An 18,738-nucleotide genomic window follows, 5' to 3' on the forward strand; every position below is an offset into this window, starting at 1 on the left:
AGCCTAGACTTCTTAATGACATCCCCCAAAGTCAGGATCTTGACCTCAGAATAGTAAAACCACCAGCTGATAGTGTCAATATTAAGAGAAGTATTGCAGCTCAAGCTGATTTTTTTGATATAACAGGTACAAGAAAGCAAAAAAAGTACTGCTTTAAGTGACATTAAAAAAAACTGTACCCCAATAATTGTAATTATTGTATTTATTTTGTGTCACTGTATATATCTTTAATGTAATTTGCTTATGTTCATTTTTTCACATAAATGGTAACTCATATTTACTATTTTGACTTGGCCTATTGTTGATATTAGACATTCTTTACCTCTGATGTATTTCAACTCTTTGCAAGAAATAATTAATTTATTTTGGTACATGGAAAAACTAAGTGGGCAGTGTTATATTCTTCGTAATATATTGGTAGTGGCTTTATCCTGGATTTCCTCCAGTCACATTACTTTTTTCTCCTTATATTGCCAAGCCAGATATCTTGGCATCATTGCAATGCAATTTACAGTTGCAAGCTAATGTTACATTGCTGACTCAATTCAAGATTTAAAAATTGATTAAAGCAATACATCTTTACATGTTCTTGCCACATACCAGCTTCTTTTTGGGTTGCTATGAACATCTCAATATAAAAAAATATACCAGGAAAAGTAAGTAAGGTTGGATTAAACCCGATGGAAATCTAGATCACTTGAACTTTCTTTCTTTTGTTAACTTCCCTTGACATTTCCCCATTATTTCCCAGTGGTCACAGTCATGTTTCAATCCTTCTGAATGAGTGACACTTGGCTCATTTAGTCCAGAAGACTAAGGGCATCTTAAAGGGGTTTGCTTTAGATCAGAGGCGGATTTTTCAGTAGCTGTATTTTTACCTACACATGTGTGCCATATAAAGGAAAATATTAGCTCAGTGTTTGGATTAGAGTTCTGCATGTGAATGTATATTCTAATAAATAATACATGTACGTATCTCCCCTCCTATCGTGTGGTACTTCCGCTACCTCCTAGGTTGTAAGCTATTTGGAGCAGAGTCCTCTCCTCCTGTGTCACTGTCTATATTAGTTCGTCATTTGCAACCCCTATTTATTGTACAGCACTGCCTAATATGTTGGGGCTATATAAATCCTGTTTAATAATAATATTATTAATAATAATAATAATAATAATAATAATAATATTAATCAATAATAATAATTAATGTTTGTTGTGCAGTCCATGGGTCTTTTAGAACTGGTTCTTTGACACATTAAACTTTCATACCTTTTCAAGCATTTGCAGTCCTTGTCAAACTAAATATGTTTTTTTTTTATTTAAAACATAACACAAAAGCTTCTTTATTTTGATGCTTAATGAGTTCAGAAAATATTGTTAGCATTGAAGTAGTTGAGAGATTTTGTTGGGTGCACGAATGTCCCTGTACTCATATTAACCTAAAACACAAATGCACCAATAATCTTCATAGGGAAGTAAATCAGCTCATCATTGGAAACATACTGTACATAGTTTATTAAAGGGCCACATTTTGCAAAATAATTTTTCTTTTAATTAGTGTTACTAACCCTTTTTTTACATTTGGTGGGGGGGTCAAAGGACCAAAATATATAATAAAATGTCCCTTCTTGCCATTTAAGCCCATACCCACAACCTGAGAGCAAGTCATGCAATTTTTCCAGAGATCCTTTCTGCCTGCATCTGTTTCTTTAAGTCCACTAAGTGGTTAGTGAAGAAAAAAACAGATGGTAACCAATTGTTAGATGAAGGAGGATACTGGGACAATTCCGGAACCGATCGAGGGAAGGTCCAGTGTGATCGAGGGATCTGCGGGATTAAAGCTATGTGTGATTTTTTTTTTTAATTTTTGGTTTAGTTCATCTTTAAATCTTCTAAAATAACCACAATGTACAATTTTCCTAGAAGGGATTGGTGTAACAAGACTTAGGAGCAGTTCATTCTAAGTAGACTTTAATCATTTTATTAGTAAATAACAACAGGTCATGTTTCATTTTCTCTCTTCTAAGTGAAATGTCCTCTGTTTATTTCTGATGTAAAACTAGAGATGAAAAAGATAAACACAATGAAGAGAAGGGCTGAATTACTTAAAAGGATTCAGCACTTTGATATAAATACAACTTACTCATTTGTAAACCAGAGAAGTGATAGCAGTGATCTCCAAAACTTCCTTACAAGGCAAAAAACTTGTCTGCTTCAAAAATAGTGAAAAGCGTGTACATAAATTATGCAGTAAAACCAAATAATCCTTGTAATATTTCTGAGCTACTTACTTCTGTCATATTTCTGTTTGTCATTTGGATATCTTTTTTGCAATGTAAAAAGATCACTAGTGTTCTATGGCACATGGAATATGCTGCATTAACATAGCTTCTATATTGTTTGGAAATAAAAATCAGACACTGCCATTGCAGTTCCTAAAACTGATAAGTGGAAAGGTTTGCTACAATCAGATGATCTATCCTAGCATGGTAATACAAAAGACTCTGCATTCCTGGTTACTTAGATAAAATGCTCACTGCAGCAAAGTGATGGACAATGTCAGCGAAGCCTGATATTTTTTCCTGAACCTTTGTGGAGAAAAAAAAACTATTTTTACAATCAGTGTGGTCTGATTTCTGGAGAATCTACCACTCAAGAACAATATTGTCACAATGCTTGCAAAGAAAATCAATTTTGGGAGGGGAAAGGCTATTTATTAAAACAACCATGCAATGGGACACCTGTTCTGGAAACAACCATCCAAGAAAGGAATTCCCTTCACTTTGGGAGTTTTTCTGTTATGTATCTGGGACTGGAGGGGATTGAAAATAAATACATTCATGAAAATGGTTTTGACAGTCAAAGGATTAGTAATTTTGTGAAGCCATTCTTGATTTTCAGGCATTGAAGGTTCACCTGCAGAATTATGAGGTCATCCCTGGTTGACTGCTTGGTTCCTGTTTGTAGTGCTGATGGTACACATGTCTATTGGTTGCTAGTTAAGGGAGGTCTTCGGGATGCTACTAAATCCTGTAGGAGAGAACAAATTATTAGTATACTGAAAACTAATGCAGTTTTCCATAGTATACCAAACTGACTTCAGTTTTCACCTAAACATACATTTTGCATGCATTTCAGAGGCATCAGGCACTGCATGTATGGGGGAGGCTTGAGGCACAGTATGTGGTGGAGGTAAAGACAGTAAATCTAGTTAAAATGAGGAACTAATTTTAGAGTTCTAATTGCCAGAATTGAATGAGCACTGCACATAGTAGAGAGGTATGAGACATTGCATGTAACAGAGAGGTGCTAGGTATTAATTTATTTCCCCAAGGCTGGAGAAGATTGACTGTCAACAGTGAACCTGGGTTCATTTCCAATTAAATTTGGGGTTGTATATTTTGTAGTGTAAGAAGAATATGAATTATACATTTTATGTTTTTTATCCTGTGGTAGATTTCAATGGTGCAACAGTTATTGTGTTATATGTACTGGAGTGCAGATCTTGCTAATGCTGTAGATGCTGGGGAGGGAGCTGCATATAGTGGGAAGCAGATCTAACTGATCTTACTTTTACTTAGTTTGTGTGCAGGAAATCAGTAACTCTATTTCTTGCGTGATATGTCTATCTACCAGCAATTCACTTTCTGTAGGAAATCGGTGCCTTCTAAAAATGGATAGATAAGGTAAAAAGGTGGAAATACAGGAGCATGTTCCTCACTTCCCACCATATATCATTTATGGCCATATATTAGACAAGGAGGATGGAATATTTGTGGTTTGATATATTGTGGTACAGACATCTAGTGAACTTAAAGTTAGTCTTTCCACATTTTACTATATTCTTAATAAATAAAGGTTGAAAGACAGTTTTATGTGAATTGCAATTTTTATATAAAAACATTGCTTGGAACAAACTCCACTTTTTCATGGTTCTGTTTATTTCACGCATTAACAGATGTTACATGAAAACATTTATACATTTCAGCATCAAAAAAGTAACAATAAAATATGTATACAGTTACATAATTTCTCAATGTATAACAGACACACATATATGGCTCTATGTATAAAGTAGTCATTCTGACATTCCCTGGGGAATAACCAATTACTGCCGTTGAAACACATGGGCATGGAGGATTCACCACCAGAGAATGTTTCAGCGAATGTCTGATTCACTGTTTTATAATTAGACCCTAAATTGTTAGGAGAGACTTACTCTTTGCATAATATCAAATACTTCCATTTTATAAATTAAGAATTGTGAGACACAAGATGCTCTGGATCAAAATAGGGGAGCTTATCAAAATAAATACTCTTAATGTGGTTTTGTAGAAATGCGCCAAAGCCACCCCTCCAATATTAAAACTGACAATCAGGTAAAATCACACTTTATGCTTTATGTTTTTATATTCTTTGTATTTACACTGAAAAATGTTTAATAAAAATTATCCTTTAAAAAAAATCACACTTTTTTTCAAAATGCCCAATTAATTTGAAGCACAATGTGTCTGTAAGTGATGAGGTTATTATAATGCAGATGAACCTTGAAGATCTATTAATAATATTATGCAACATGATACTCAATTAGTTAGCTATACTAAATACAAAATTATATTGTGGAATGATAATGCTTAATAATGGTAGCCAATCTGCAGAACAACATGGGGACTATGGCAAGGAGACAAATAACCCATCCTGAGCAAATTTTTTTCATACCAACTTCCTTGTAAACCTATACCAACAGGTGTTTTCTGTAACTGTTACTACATAATCTCATATCTCCAATGTAATCTTCTTTCTGCTATGTCATATAAATTCTGCTTCTGTATTCTGTTCATGTTGTCACATTTAACTGTTTACAAACCAATATCAAAAATAATATGACCAATTTATCTTCATAAAGACATAGAGTATTTCTGATAGTTATGGGGTTAATGGACAAAATGTGATAAAATACCTGATCCAGCAGTGGATAAAATACGTGGCATAGTTAGAGTAATAAATGTTTGCATGAGAAGATACTTTATCTGGACTTGTGCTCTGTTTTTGGAAAACACCGTTGGCTGCACAGAAAATTTCCTGACTCCCTTCTAATTAGTCTCTGGGGAAATAGAGAATTTCAAATATATCATCACCCAAATCATATAACAAGGTTTAAAGTGCTTACTGGTTAATTGTAACGGACAGTTGTTGCTTAAATTCCATGCCATTTTTTTCGACTTTAAAGATTTCAATGGAGTAATTGCCCCTACCCACAATGCAGTAATAGATTGACATTAACTCACAAATGGATTAACCTATTGGGTGTATGTTAATTCTTGTATAGATATGTTGGTACAGGGGTCTCCAAGAATGATAATAGGTAAGGAAAATGATATGTAATATAAAGCTGAACTGCACGCAAAAAGCTAAGAAATACACAAATAAAATACACATAAAAAATTGTTTTACCTGTGAAATGATTTGTTTTTAATTTCCATCTAACTCTGAGATCTACACAGCAAAGCTCTGTTTGGCAAAGTGAAGACTTGAATTTATTCTGTAGCAGTTAAGGAACAATTACAGGTCTTGTTCCTCGTCCAGTCCAGTGACTTGACATTACATGGAGAAGCAACACACTGATGAGCTCATCTCTTCACTGTTATTGGCAGCATATTCAAGTACTTTTACTTTACTTTTTTAATTTAAAAACCAAATATATTTAATTATGTGTTCATTATCCCAGGGCTTCATCAACACTTGTCTTTTATTTCCACCTGAAGTCCAGTTTTAACTTCCCATAAACTACAGAAATATAGGTATGGAGTTGCCCATTAGGTATCTCTACCCTCTGTTTCTTTATGTTACACCATATTCCATGAATATTTTATAGCCTATACACATTGGGGATATCCAGCATTAAATCACACTCATACATACTAGATGAAAAATTAAAGTATATCTTTTAGGAACAGCATGTCCAGCATGTTCCCTCTCGATGTGTCCCTGCTCTCATGGTTTTATTCTAGCACAATTATCTCAGATGGAGCAGACACTATCAGCTGAGAAATCAATCAGTGGATCTGCAGCAGCAGGGTCACATCCAGAAATATTCTCTATGAAGTCACTGATACTGGCATTAAGATCAGATAACAGGGATCTGGGTTCAGACACACATGATATTCTTGATACCAAGAATATGCAATTGTGTTTGTATACTGCATATTAGAAAGTGTCCTTTATATTCCAATGCTTGGCTGGAATTGTATTGCTATATCACTTCTACCTTTTCAGTTTACTGAATGTAATGTTGCTCTGGTGTTCTGGTAATATTCACCTTTATAACACAACAAGCACAACTGCTGATGTAGTTTAGGATTAGCTTTGACCTCAGCAGTCCCAAGCTTCTGTAGATATGTCAGATAACTCATCTATCATCAGATTGTTTGAATCAAATGAATCCAGGTTCATGCCGATCAGCTCTGTCATCTCTAATCAAATTCTTATCAGAGATTGGCAGTTATCCAAACAGTAACATGTTACCTACTAATCCAGGTTTATTTTGCAGGCCAAGATGCCTTGGCAGTCAGTCTGTGGATTGCTGCAAATTGTGTGGATCTACATCACTGACAGTGGGAGCTGGAACACTCACCCCCAGCTTGAATGATCTACCCTTAGAGCCAACTTCAGGTGGAAGCTAGGGGGGACTGGTGGATACAGTTACATGGCATGTAATCACAAAACAAGAACTAATTAGCCACTACATTTCAAAAGCAAAGAACTTCACCACGTAGAATAACCGCATATTATGAGAAAACCTTATTTGTTTTTGGGGCTTGTATTTTCACTGTAGACATTTATCCCTCTATTACTCCTGGTGACCATTGTTACAGAGACAGAAAAGTGGGAATCCTACATTTAATAGTTGTCACAAGTGTTGGTTGAAGTTGCCTGTTCAATTTACTGTAGTTGGTCAAATTGACCCCTACCTACATTTTAGAAAAACAAAAACAGTTTTGGCTTTATATACAGTATAAGAAATTGTTTCCTTTTCCCTTCTTTAAGCCTATGTAAACCCAAAACAATAAAATCACACTTACCTTCAATCCCACAGATCAGTCTATCGGGAGATTTCTTCCATCAGGTCCTGGTATCTGTCTTTGGCCCGGCGAAGACAAAGCATCAGCCACTGACATCTTCTCCTCCCTTCTTCTGTCTCCTTTTTCCTATGTCAACCGATCTTGTACTGCACAGGCGTGAGATCAGCAATTTTTTCCCTTTTGATGGAAGCGCATGCTCAGAAGGAGCAGCCAGGAGTCTCTTGGGATGCATGACGTAGGTATCTCTGAAGGCTCTGCACTCCCTTTCAGTCTTGATCTCCTAGGTGATTAAGAATTGAGGGGGCGGTGCTGTTCCCTTTTTCCAGGTAGGAGTTCAGGGAGGCTTTAAGGCAGTGGTTTCTGTGTTTACTGTTTTAATTATCTGCTAGTTTACTAGCATATAACCTTTTACAGGAGCTTTAAATTTCACAAATTTATTTGTTTTGCTGTGTTGAATGCCAACACTGAGTGGAAGGCCAGGAGTCGAAACTTCATGGTGTTGCAACAGAACCAATTGGGCCATGACAGCTGGTGGTTCCAGAGTCTATGCCTAACAGATCACATGCTGCATCCCCAAACCAGTGCCCTTTGCATGCAGCTTTGACCCATTTCTTCCCTTCAATAGGGTAGTTGTTTTTTATATAATTTTCCTTTGTTTTTTGGTTTCTGTTAGACAGGAAAATCTGGGGTAACATTGTCTTCAGGCCCTTCCTAAACAACACTGATCAAAAATGGCTGCTGCTACCACCACTGAGACCCAACAGTGAATCCTGACTGCTCTTTCTCAATGTCCACAAAGTAGTAAAGAAGTACTGCATAAACTCAAATACATTTTTTTTGCCCTCCAAATGGCATTAGAAAAGGAATATCAGTTTATAGTGATACCTAGTGACAATTTACATGAGAACACAGTGTCATCTACTGGTTACCAACAGCCATACACAAATGATCAATTAAAGTGGAACTAAAGTTAAAATTTAAAAATCACATTTACCTTTATCCCTCGATCCCTGTCTGGGTTTCTTCTTTAATCTTTTTTCCTCTCTGCCAAGTGCCGCCATCTTCTTCCTTCTTCTTGGTTCTTCTGCCACATCACCTGAACTCACGTCTGCTCATGTTCTGTATTTGTAAAAAAAAAAAAGTTCAATGACTGAAAAGCTCCTTCTGTGTTTATGGCCGATCTTGTCATGTGCAGAAGAAGCATCCCAAAGTCTCCTGGTATACATGGCGTACATATCCCAGGTAGCTCTGCACTCCCATCAACTCTTTACTGTTTAGCCTTTTGTTTAAATAAAAAGACATTTAAAGGATAAACTTTACTAAATAAATACATTTCACTAATAAGGGTATCTTCCGTTTTATATAAAGTAAAAATTGTCTTCAGGAGCAAATGACCCATCCTAACTAACAATCAGGTACAAGTATTTTTTCCAATTTGTATTCAAATGGCTTATTTCTTATATATTTTACAGTAGATCAGGCAAACTATCAATATTGGTGTACTGCCGAACACGAGGCAGACATCTGTATTTATTTTTTAGATAGAAGCATTGTAAGTACCTGCATTTGACCTGGTATAAACCTCTTGCAGTTCCTGTACAGTAGGACTGTAAGTGCAAGGGAAAGAAGCAGTAGAAGAAGCCAGTCAGCATGTGTGTTGAGAAGAAGTTTGCTGATAAGAGGGGGGAAAGCAAAATAAAAAGAAACAGGCCTATTGCTATGCTGCTTTTTCTTTCACAGCCCTTCAGAAGCGAGTAGTATGAAGACGGTCTGGGCTCGAAGAAAATGGGTTGAAAGATATTGGCCAATAGACTGATGACGTCTAGTGGAAGAAAAGTAGTATGGGCTATTTTTTCGGACTGTTTGGATAGAGTTTGGATAGAGTTCTGCTTAAATGATTTAAATAATAATGCGTGAGTGTAAATTGAGGACCACCCAATTAATATATAAACATGCAATTGATACAGTGTGTCTTCTACAGGTAATGTGTAATCTTTGACCAAGTAAGCTGTAAGGCTAGCTTCTAAACTAATGTCCTGGCTTTCTGTCCTAAAATGACTCTAATATAAAAAGTGCTTCTGAAGGCAATGCACTATTTTTCCCATACCTACTCCATCATGGTAGTTTTTATATATTGGTCTGGTTTCCGATTTTACTAGAACTAAAAGTCCTACACTATGTGCTCAATACAAGGTTATTTCTAAAGGTAATTGATCCCCACTGAGAGCAGAAATCCTATAAAAATGAGTAAATATATAGGCCGGAGAATGTGTTTTGCTGCAAGCTATATATTCATTGCTGAAATACATAATGTTATAATGAAAAACTAAGCACAGCCTCATTTATTTGCCTTATGGTATAGATCATTTTATCATTATTGCTTTAGAAGTGAATTTGGTATACATATATTATACTTTATTATAAAGTGTTAAAAATGTATATTGCATAATATCGTTTTCATACATATCTAAAATATAATATTACATTTTCACATATTTTGGAATAGGATAGAAATGCGGTTTCTTTCTGTTTATATTTTTCTTGGTTCCGTTTTTAAGTTTTTTCCCAAATCCCAAAGTTTGTGCAAAAGGGCATTTGCATAAAATATTTTCACTTTTTTATTATCATCATCATTATCATCATATATAAATAGGCTTGACTGCTTTGTTTTTTTTTTGTGCAACCCCTATTTAATGTAAAGTGCTGTGTAACGTAATGTTGGGGCTATAAAAATCCATTCGAATAATAAGAATAATAGCTGGGAGTATGCTACTGCTCCGGCTTTGTATATCCCTGCTATCAACAAAATCTATTGATTCAGCCACCTAAAAACCTTATTAAAGTTTTCACTTTACTAGTATAGGATGTTATTTCTGACAGTGAGTTTGGTAAACTTCGCAACCTAGCAATAAAATATGGACAACTGTGTGGGAGGTCTTCGTGTCCTTTGGTTCTTCATACCAAAAAAAGCAGAATTTATAATGTTATTTTCATTTATTCATTGAAAACTGTCCATTTGCTTTTCATTTATACATGTTACTAGACTAATAATGAGATACTTTCAGTATGTTTGATTTCAACCTGTAAAAAAAAAATAATAATAATAATAATAATAAAAAACTACAATGGTTCTGTAAAGACAAATTTCATGCAAACAGTACAATACGCCAATGAAATTCATACAAAGGAGTTGTTTTGACCTGTCAAGGGCTTTTTATTTATGCTTATCGAGACTTGAGATTAGGAGAGATCTTTCAAAAAGCAGTTCCAATTTTACTTACAGGTATTTACCCCATGCCTTCGTTGTGACTATAAAGTAAAAAAAGCACACTGAGTAGAGCATGTATATGTCAATCTGCTGCCATGTCTTATCAGCATGATTCTTGCACGGCAGTACACCTAGTTGGCTTCTTGTGCTGTGTCTCCTTCTTCTAGTCTGAACATATTCAGGTGCATACACTGTTTGTATTGAACAAACACATTAATGAAGTAAAAAGTAATTGGAAATGCAAAATGTTACAGTTGCCATTGGAAAGGGAGGTGAGGGAAATCTTCCAAAGGGACACCTGTTCTAAAATGGTATTTTCTCCAACTGGGATTTTATTCCCTAGACTCTTGGTATGTCTCTGGAACAGGAAATAAAGAAAAATATGTCCAATAATTTTCAAGCTTCTCAACTCATTTTTCATCATTTCACATATTGGGGAACAAAGATGACGCTAAAAACAGCCAAGGCCTTATGCCATATGCTGCAATATGAAGCTATACTGGAGGAAAGTTGGAGCTTGCTGGTTCTTATGACACAACAGCCATAAGACACATGCCAATAAGCATACAAAAAGCAATAAAGAAAAACAAACAAATCCCCCATAGAAACCAAGCAGATTTAAGTTTGTTGTAGCAGTGTACATTAAGGATACATTTTAATTGGTTGCTGCCATTTACTTCAATATGCTTGTTACTTTGTATCATTTATTATATTGTATCATTTATTTATTATATTTATTATTATTTAAAATATCCAACATCGGCTACTTTTGAACATTTTCTTAATTCTTTAAGTCTATTTTTCACACAGTTAATATTTGTAAAAAATATTGTTTATCACACCAATTGAGTGCAACAGGATAGTGCCTGTTTTTTCTGGCTTGTCTATTCACTGGAAAAATTAAAGAACCATTGTACTCTTTCACAAAGAGGATTTCCTGTACTAAAACTTCTAACCTAAAACAATCAACTTTCTTAATTACCTTATTGTATGCTGGGGAGGAGTGTGGATTTCACTGTAGATTATTTCTGACAGACCCTTATCCTCTTTATTAAGTATGATTGAAAACAAGTTTTTGTTTGCTAAGAAAAAATCATTTCCAGCAAAGAAATTTCCAGGAACATAAATTACAGCTTCACTTTGTAAACATCTTAAGCTATGGTTTAAAGATAAAATGATTACTTTGAAGACATGCCACCACATAAGATGTACTGCAAAGCAGTTGATGTCAATGGAAAATATGACACTCGTGGCACTATGCAACCAAATTATTACAGATGTATAAAAAACAAGTGTTGAGAAACCAGTGATAATTATTTCAATTTGTTAGCAATAAATGTCTTAAGTAAGTGTTTAAGATCTCCTCATTAAATTTGACATTAGCAGAAAAAATGTTACTGTGAATGATGGCTAAAAAAGTACATTTATAAGATGTTGTTGGCAAGCAGTTTTCAACTTAAAGTATGTTTTCATTTTAAATTAAAAATGCCCCTTATTGAATTGTTTTGTCACCCATGATCCCTGCAAAAGGAATATTTGAACTGTCAGTCTGCTAATTAAGTTACTTTTTTTGGATACATATCCCTCATTATGTATGCATTTACAAAGCACTGAGTTCAGCAGTGCTTTACAGAGTCATAGTGAAGTCACTAAATGTCAGAGTGGCTCATAATCTAATGTCCTTACCATAATCATATGTCATTAAGAATTCAATAGGAGGGAACCTTTTACCCAGCTTGTATGTTTTGGGGATCTAGGAGGAAACTCACACACGGACATGAGGAACATAAAAACTCAATGCATATACTGCTCGACTAGTGATCCCAGTGATGAAAAGTCAGAGGGCTACCCACTGATCCATCATTATCATTATAGCTGAACTGATTAGCTGGGATACCTTTTTCTTGTTCATGGAATGGAACTTATAAATAAATTTACACATGCAAGTAAAATGAGAAGACTCTGAGGGGGCTCCCTACTGATTTAAGTACCATTTAAAATGGATCTAAAGCCTTATGTTACCTATTTACCTTTCTATTGTGTCAAGGTTTGTTTTTTCATTTCTGATGACAATGGTCACCAGGAGACACAGAAGCCCTAAGGGGTCTATTTTTAAAGCAGTGAATTTGACTTTCACTAAAACATTCTTTGATGGAGAATTTTTCCATGTGTTTGATTGGTAGTAAATGTATCTCCACCAGGGAATGTTTCAGCGAATGTCAGATTCACTGCTTTGCACATAGACACCCCTAAAAACCAACAGCAGTTCTTACACTTTTCCACTTTATAAAGAAGTAACATGAAAAGTTTGGAATTTAAACACACTTTCATATTATTCCTTTAAATTTAGGTAAACAAGGTACCTTTATAATGTGCTAATGGATAAACATAATGATGCTTGATCCAAACACTTAAAATATGTACCTAACTTGTGTTTAATCATGCATGACTGATGTAGTAGACAATTCTGGTTAACAAAAAAAATGTCAAGAAGGAAACTCTTTTGTATCTGATTTAATAATAAACAATAGCATTATGTGATACATTCTTTGTACTGTTTATTGTCTTTGATAGTGAGGCTCTATGCAGCACTGCTAGAAAAATTTTGTAGAACATAAATTCTTTATGCTGGTATTATGCTAAGTATTGCACTTATCAAAATACAAAATGGTCATAGGAAGAAGCATGCAAGCTTGTTTCTCTAATCATTTACCTTGAAGTATCTGATATTTTTGTTTTCATTCAGAAAGTTTGAGCTCAAAAGTAACTCTGTATGAAACCAAAAAAACAAATCACACTAAAAATTGCCTGTACACCCTACAAAACCAATTTATTCTACAATTTAGCAAAACTCCCCAAAAAAGAAAAGTACTTACAAGGGAACGTCACATTACCCACTGTCTGTGCAGTTCAGTACTCCATTGCTGGCACTGCCCTGAGTTCTGTCATAGGGTAGTGAATTATATATGTCTAGCTTTTGACCAAGTTTACCAAGTTTAGTAAACACAATATTAATTTCTTCAAAATCAACCCATGGATGTTATTAGCAATTATCGTGCCACGTCCCAAATATAATACACAAGAGGTAAGTATCCGGGACTTTTAAAGCAGAGCCATCAAATTCAAAATTTAACAAGTTTATTTACATATACCTAAAATAATTTACATAAAACTGAAACAAATATATTTCAATAGATACATGCAAATATTAGGAAACATATAATAACCTCCACTGACCTATGAGGTTGAAAACCAATATTCACTATATATGTATGTATAGACAGATAGGGACTAATCTGTATCAGAAACAGGCTTTCCAACAACCTCAAGATCATTCATTCTACACGTTTTGCAGATACAAGTCTGCTTCATCAGGTAATACAGAGGTAAGGAGGTAAGTATTTAAGTATATAGATATGAGCACATATATATGCATACATATGCACATACATACATTCCCACATAGCTAGGTACATTTGAATATACTTCATCAACTTGTAAGTAAAAGTACCTGTGAATAGAGGAAAAGAGCACATAGTGGCAGTGAATGCAATCTGTGTTTCATATTTCCACCGAGGTTCAGGGTATACAGAAGCAAATAGTAGGCATGGAGTGCATGGCCCACCAAACGTAGTGATGGATGTAAAGCACATATCCCCTTGCCCTTCAAACCTCCCAATTTTTATTATTTGTAGGATAGTCCTGAATGGTGCATACCACATTACAATGTAAAGAAAAAGCAACCAATTACTATGCTGAGATAAAAGAAAGAAGGAATAAAGAACAAAAAAGAAATTTTTAAATTAGTTCTTATAACATAAAGGAAGGATTAAAAACCTAAAGCGGGGGTTTGGCAAACTTTTTGGACTACTAGGCCATTTCAGGAGGTCAAGAAGGCACACTAGGCCAGAAGAAACAAGGTGTCCAGGGAAAGGTTTTTTCCAATCATGACTTGCAAGCGAGCAGCCTCAGTCTTCCGCTCATCCGTGGTGTAGTCTCCGCACGTGTGCACGAGCTTGGCATCGAAATGCCCCTTGAGATTCGACTGCTTGAAAGTGCTGTTGGTGTCGTTGCACTATAAACACAGAGCTTTGTTGCCGTGTTGGACGAAGAATAATTCGTCAGTCCATTCGGGGTTGAAGACACGACAATCGAGGTCAACCGTCTGGAGACTGGTAGCTGCGCGTTGCTTCTGCTCTTTAGGAATAGTCATTGGGGTTACCATGTGGGAAATCGATGATATAAATGATATTGCGGGAACTTGCAATAACGCCACAATTCAATTAGGCCGGATCCAACAATAAATAACTAGGGGGCATTAGGCCGGACTGGAATACTGGCAAGGCCGGAGTTTGCCTACCTCTGAAAGCATCATTTAGTCCAGTATACTGGCCTGCAATTGGAAGATCCATCTGGTTTCACAATAAATGATTTGTTTGTCCCACTCTCTTGGGTCCATTTCTATTCTATCTAAAGCGATGTATCTTACCACATCAACATCATCGTTGTGTTGTAATCCTATATGTCTACTTAAAGGGGTGGTGATTTTACCATTCAAAATCAGATAAATATGTTCAGAAATGTCCCTTAGTTTGGCAGAAAAAAATACTTCTGACCAAATTATCTCTTAATGCTGATGCTTTTTTTTTTAAACAAACTCTGGTTTGTCAGGTATCAATTTACTAATAATGGAATCACAAGTGTATAGCTGCCAATATTTTGAACATATGTTTTATGATCGCTACTGTATTCAGTAATACATCTAATAATATTATCTTTTCTTTGTTTCTTATGAAAGATTAATAATTGATGTCTATCTTGAAGATTTGCTTTATATTAAGCCCTTATTTTTAGCATTTTCTTGCTATAAAATCTTTGTACTAATCTGTCCTTCAAATCTATAGTTTACAGTTTGTAATCTGCTTTGCTGGGGCAATTCCAGCGAACCTTTATGAATTTATGATCCCCACGCTTTGAGAACATTCCATACGCATAACAAATAAGACCAACCCCCCTCATCCGACAAAGAGGGAGGGTATAGGTGGCGTTTATATTCTTGGGAATCTTGAAACAGCACCCATGCACTCCAAGTTGCCAGAAAATTGTCATTGGAGTCTTGTAAGCGGGCTGTTAGATCCTCCTTAAAGCATGATTTTGTTCACCCTACATAGCCACACAGTGGGCTGGAGGATTTCCACAATAATGGAATACAAAAATGGGCAGATGAGACTATATGCCTAAAAATGGAGGTGCAATAACTTTTAAAGAGGAGTGTGTTATGCTGTAGAATTAGTAGACCAATTACTGACACTATAACCATTATAGTGATAATAAAGAATTAAATCTACCTGTCCAGTTGCCGGTGACTACAATCTTTGCTGCATTTCAGATCTACACTTTGCAATCCAACATTACCAGGTGTACAGATGCCTACATCACCTGTTGCATGTTGTAGGTCTATGTGCGGCCTAATACAGCTCTGCAAAAGCACAGTAGTGAGGTGATAGGTGGAACCACCCGTCATACATCTGCAGAAATGTAGAGTGCTGAAGATTCTTTATTCTTTTTTTGCACAGCAAAATTATAAACCCATAGCAGTAAGACTAGTATGTACCTAATCTTCTTTTATAAGGTTTATTTTTTTCTGCACAATTGTCACTTTACAGATAGCCTTGGGCCATTGGAGGTCTGTGGCATTTGTTTTAAACCCTCTGATCACCACTTTTGAAGTAATCACTACTTTTGAAAAGCATGAAAGTGAATAGGCCACATATGCCATTTATAGGCATAGAAATGACTTATTTTGACATGTAATAGGAGTTTCTGATTGCCACTTTAGTGTAATTGCAATACAGCACTGATTGCCACTGTACAAAGTCTAATCACTCCTTTCTAAAGTTGGTATTTTAAAAGTGGTGATCAGATTTTAAAAAGTGGAGACCAAAGAAGTGTGATTTTTTATAAGATTTAATTACAAATAATTACAAATTACTTTTCAACACTGAAAAATGTAAAATTGAATTGTCATACATTGTGCTTTATTTTTTATTACTTAGCAAAACAATGACAGCTGTATATTTAAGTGTGAATAATATATATATATATATATATATATATATAGTTCCTAATAAGTGATGATGAGCATTGTCTTCACACATGCTATACTGCAAGTCTTTCTTATTTCATAAAAGGCAGCAGCCATCTACGTGTATGTTATAGATAATGCAAATGCTTTCCTCTAGTTTTTATTTTTTTATTTATTTTTTCTATTTTTTATTTTTTACATTCTATCTTTTCTTGCAAATAATGGTTGGGTGCTATGATATTTGTTTTTGTTTTGGAAACAATATGATAACATTTATTTAAAAGAGTAAGCTATAAGTAAAGTTAGCAGGCTGCTGACTAACTATGGGTCTGAGGCAGCAAGTTGTTTTTCATTTCATAAATTGATTTATTGGTACAAGGACAAACATTATATTTTCTTGTTTACTTCTATAATAACTAAGACATAATGATCAATGGCTGTAAGCCACGTTAACATTTTTTCTGTAGGTCTTGTTTATTAAAGTGATTAAGGGATAAACTACTTGTTTGACCCATGAAATGGGATATTATTAAAAAACATCTGCATACTGCTCTTCACTGTTTCACACCTCGAGCAATAAACACAGGAATTGAATATATTGTACCAGGCCAACTGCATCAAAGTGATTCTTCTCTGAGCATTCCCTTATCTTCCAGCAAAATGCTAACTATATGTATTTATTTGTTGTTGGTGTGCACATAGTGCCAGCATGGGATAAAATGACAATTGAAACAGAGCTCTAGAACAAGGCTTGGTCCGTGTCCTTTAGATTTAGATTGGAACATATACATTTATCTGGCTCTATGATTGGAATCAGATTCATAAATGGCAGTTACCTTGAAATGTCTGAAAATACAGTTATGTGAAAAGAAGTATGTGTACCCCATGAATATGATTCACTTTGATGACCTATTTAGGCAAGTGAACATTAGATCCTCATTCAAACAAAGTCAGTTTTTCTTCCTTCGTTGAAGTGTTTATGACCCCATACAAAATTCCTTCACTTGCACAATGTTTGTGTTCCCTCAGATGAACAGTTCAAGTCTACCCACAATTTTGATGCATTCCTTGGTGGACTTGCATATGTTCCTAAACTTTTAATGTTTTCAAAGACCCATTTTTTGCTATGGACATCATGCAGAATCTATTATTGATGCAATGAGTTCGAGCCAGTCAGGTCATAAAGCAACAAAGAAACCCTGAAATTTCCACCACCATGCTTCAAAGTTGGTATGATGTTGTTCTAAAACGCTGTCTTCAGTTTGCAAAAAACATGTTTGTTGTTACTGTTATCAAACAACTTTATTTTTAATGCATGAGTACATTGTTCCAGAAGGCATTGTTTTGCCTGTATATTAAACTGTAAATCCTAGTCCTGTTCTTGTTTATTCTTGGACAGCATGGCAGGTACATATTCAATGCAATTTTCATTGGCTCAATCATTTTCTGATTGTTGGTGCGTGCCATTCAGCTCCAACTGCTGCAGGTGTTACTCCAGACGTCACAATTCTTAGGGACTCACTTTAGCATAAAATCGCCAGCTTTTTGGCTGAATGCTTATGTGCCCAATTTGTGGGGGTGTATTTATAAAACAATAAATGCAACATTCATTAAATACTCACTACAAGTCCACCTTCTTGGGGAATGAACTTTAAATGTGGTTCACTGCCAGTGAATGATTGGTGAATGTCACATATATTGCTTTATAAAAAAATTTCATTTGGGCATAAGCAAATGTCCAGGAAACAATAGCAATGTGATCAATATTTCACATAACAAAACCCTTTTCCCTGACAGATAAATAACTGCTATGGCTTTCAGTGGTCTTTGGTCTTTGCCACTTTGAAAAAGCTGTCTTTGAATACCACCTAAGGGGCATTTTTAATCTGAAAGGCTAGATCAGGAACATTTTATATGCCTGGTTTCACTGGCTGTTTCTTCACCAATTTATAAGTATGTGATTACAAAACTGGTGGCTCTAACTAACACTGAACAGGATTGGAAATGCTGCCAATAATCATTGCATTTTGACAAAAGTGGTATTATAAGTGCTTCTGGCTAGGATGCCTTACTGAGACAGTATATGTAATTGAAGTCTAAATGAATCGCAAATAGCAATGTTTGAATTATTACATTATAATAACTCAAATTATGCAATTACATACAATTAATTTATGCTTACTAAAAAAATAAATGTTATTTGTGAAATACACACAATATCTATTACCTGTTTAACTTGGTAAAAGGATTTAAAGTTGATTGCATTTAGGATTGTTACTTATAAACCCGCAAGAGCAACACAATGT

The 18,738-nt window shown here is 35.1% G+C and overlaps 1 protein-coding gene across 2 annotated transcripts in view; it reads right to left on the reverse strand.

The window, feature by feature from the left end:
• Nucleotides 1-1,953: 1,953 nt before the first annotated feature.
• SUCNR1 (succinate receptor 1) overlaps nucleotides 1,954-18,738 on the reverse strand; it is a 45,513-nt gene continuing 28,728 nt past the window's right edge. Inside the window, exons 2-4 of one of the 2 annotated variants that reach the window (XR_011920285.1) lie at nucleotides 8,074-8,198; nucleotides 2,914-3,027; nucleotides 1,954-2,056 (exon numbers count right to left, since the gene is read on the reverse strand). The gene's annotated coding sequence lies outside the window, so the exon portion shown is untranslated. Of the gene's footprint in view, nucleotides 3,028-8,073; nucleotides 8,199-18,738 lie in introns of both variants that reach the window. The other variant, XR_011920284.1, reaches the window with a different exon arrangement.

The sequence above is a fragment of the Pyxicephalus adspersus genome, chromosome 4 (assembly GCF_032062135.1).
Source record: "Pyxicephalus adspersus chromosome 4, UCB_Pads_2.0, whole genome shotgun sequence".
NCBI classification, from domain to species: Eukaryota; Metazoa; Chordata; class Amphibia; order Anura; family Pyxicephalidae; genus Pyxicephalus; species Pyxicephalus adspersus.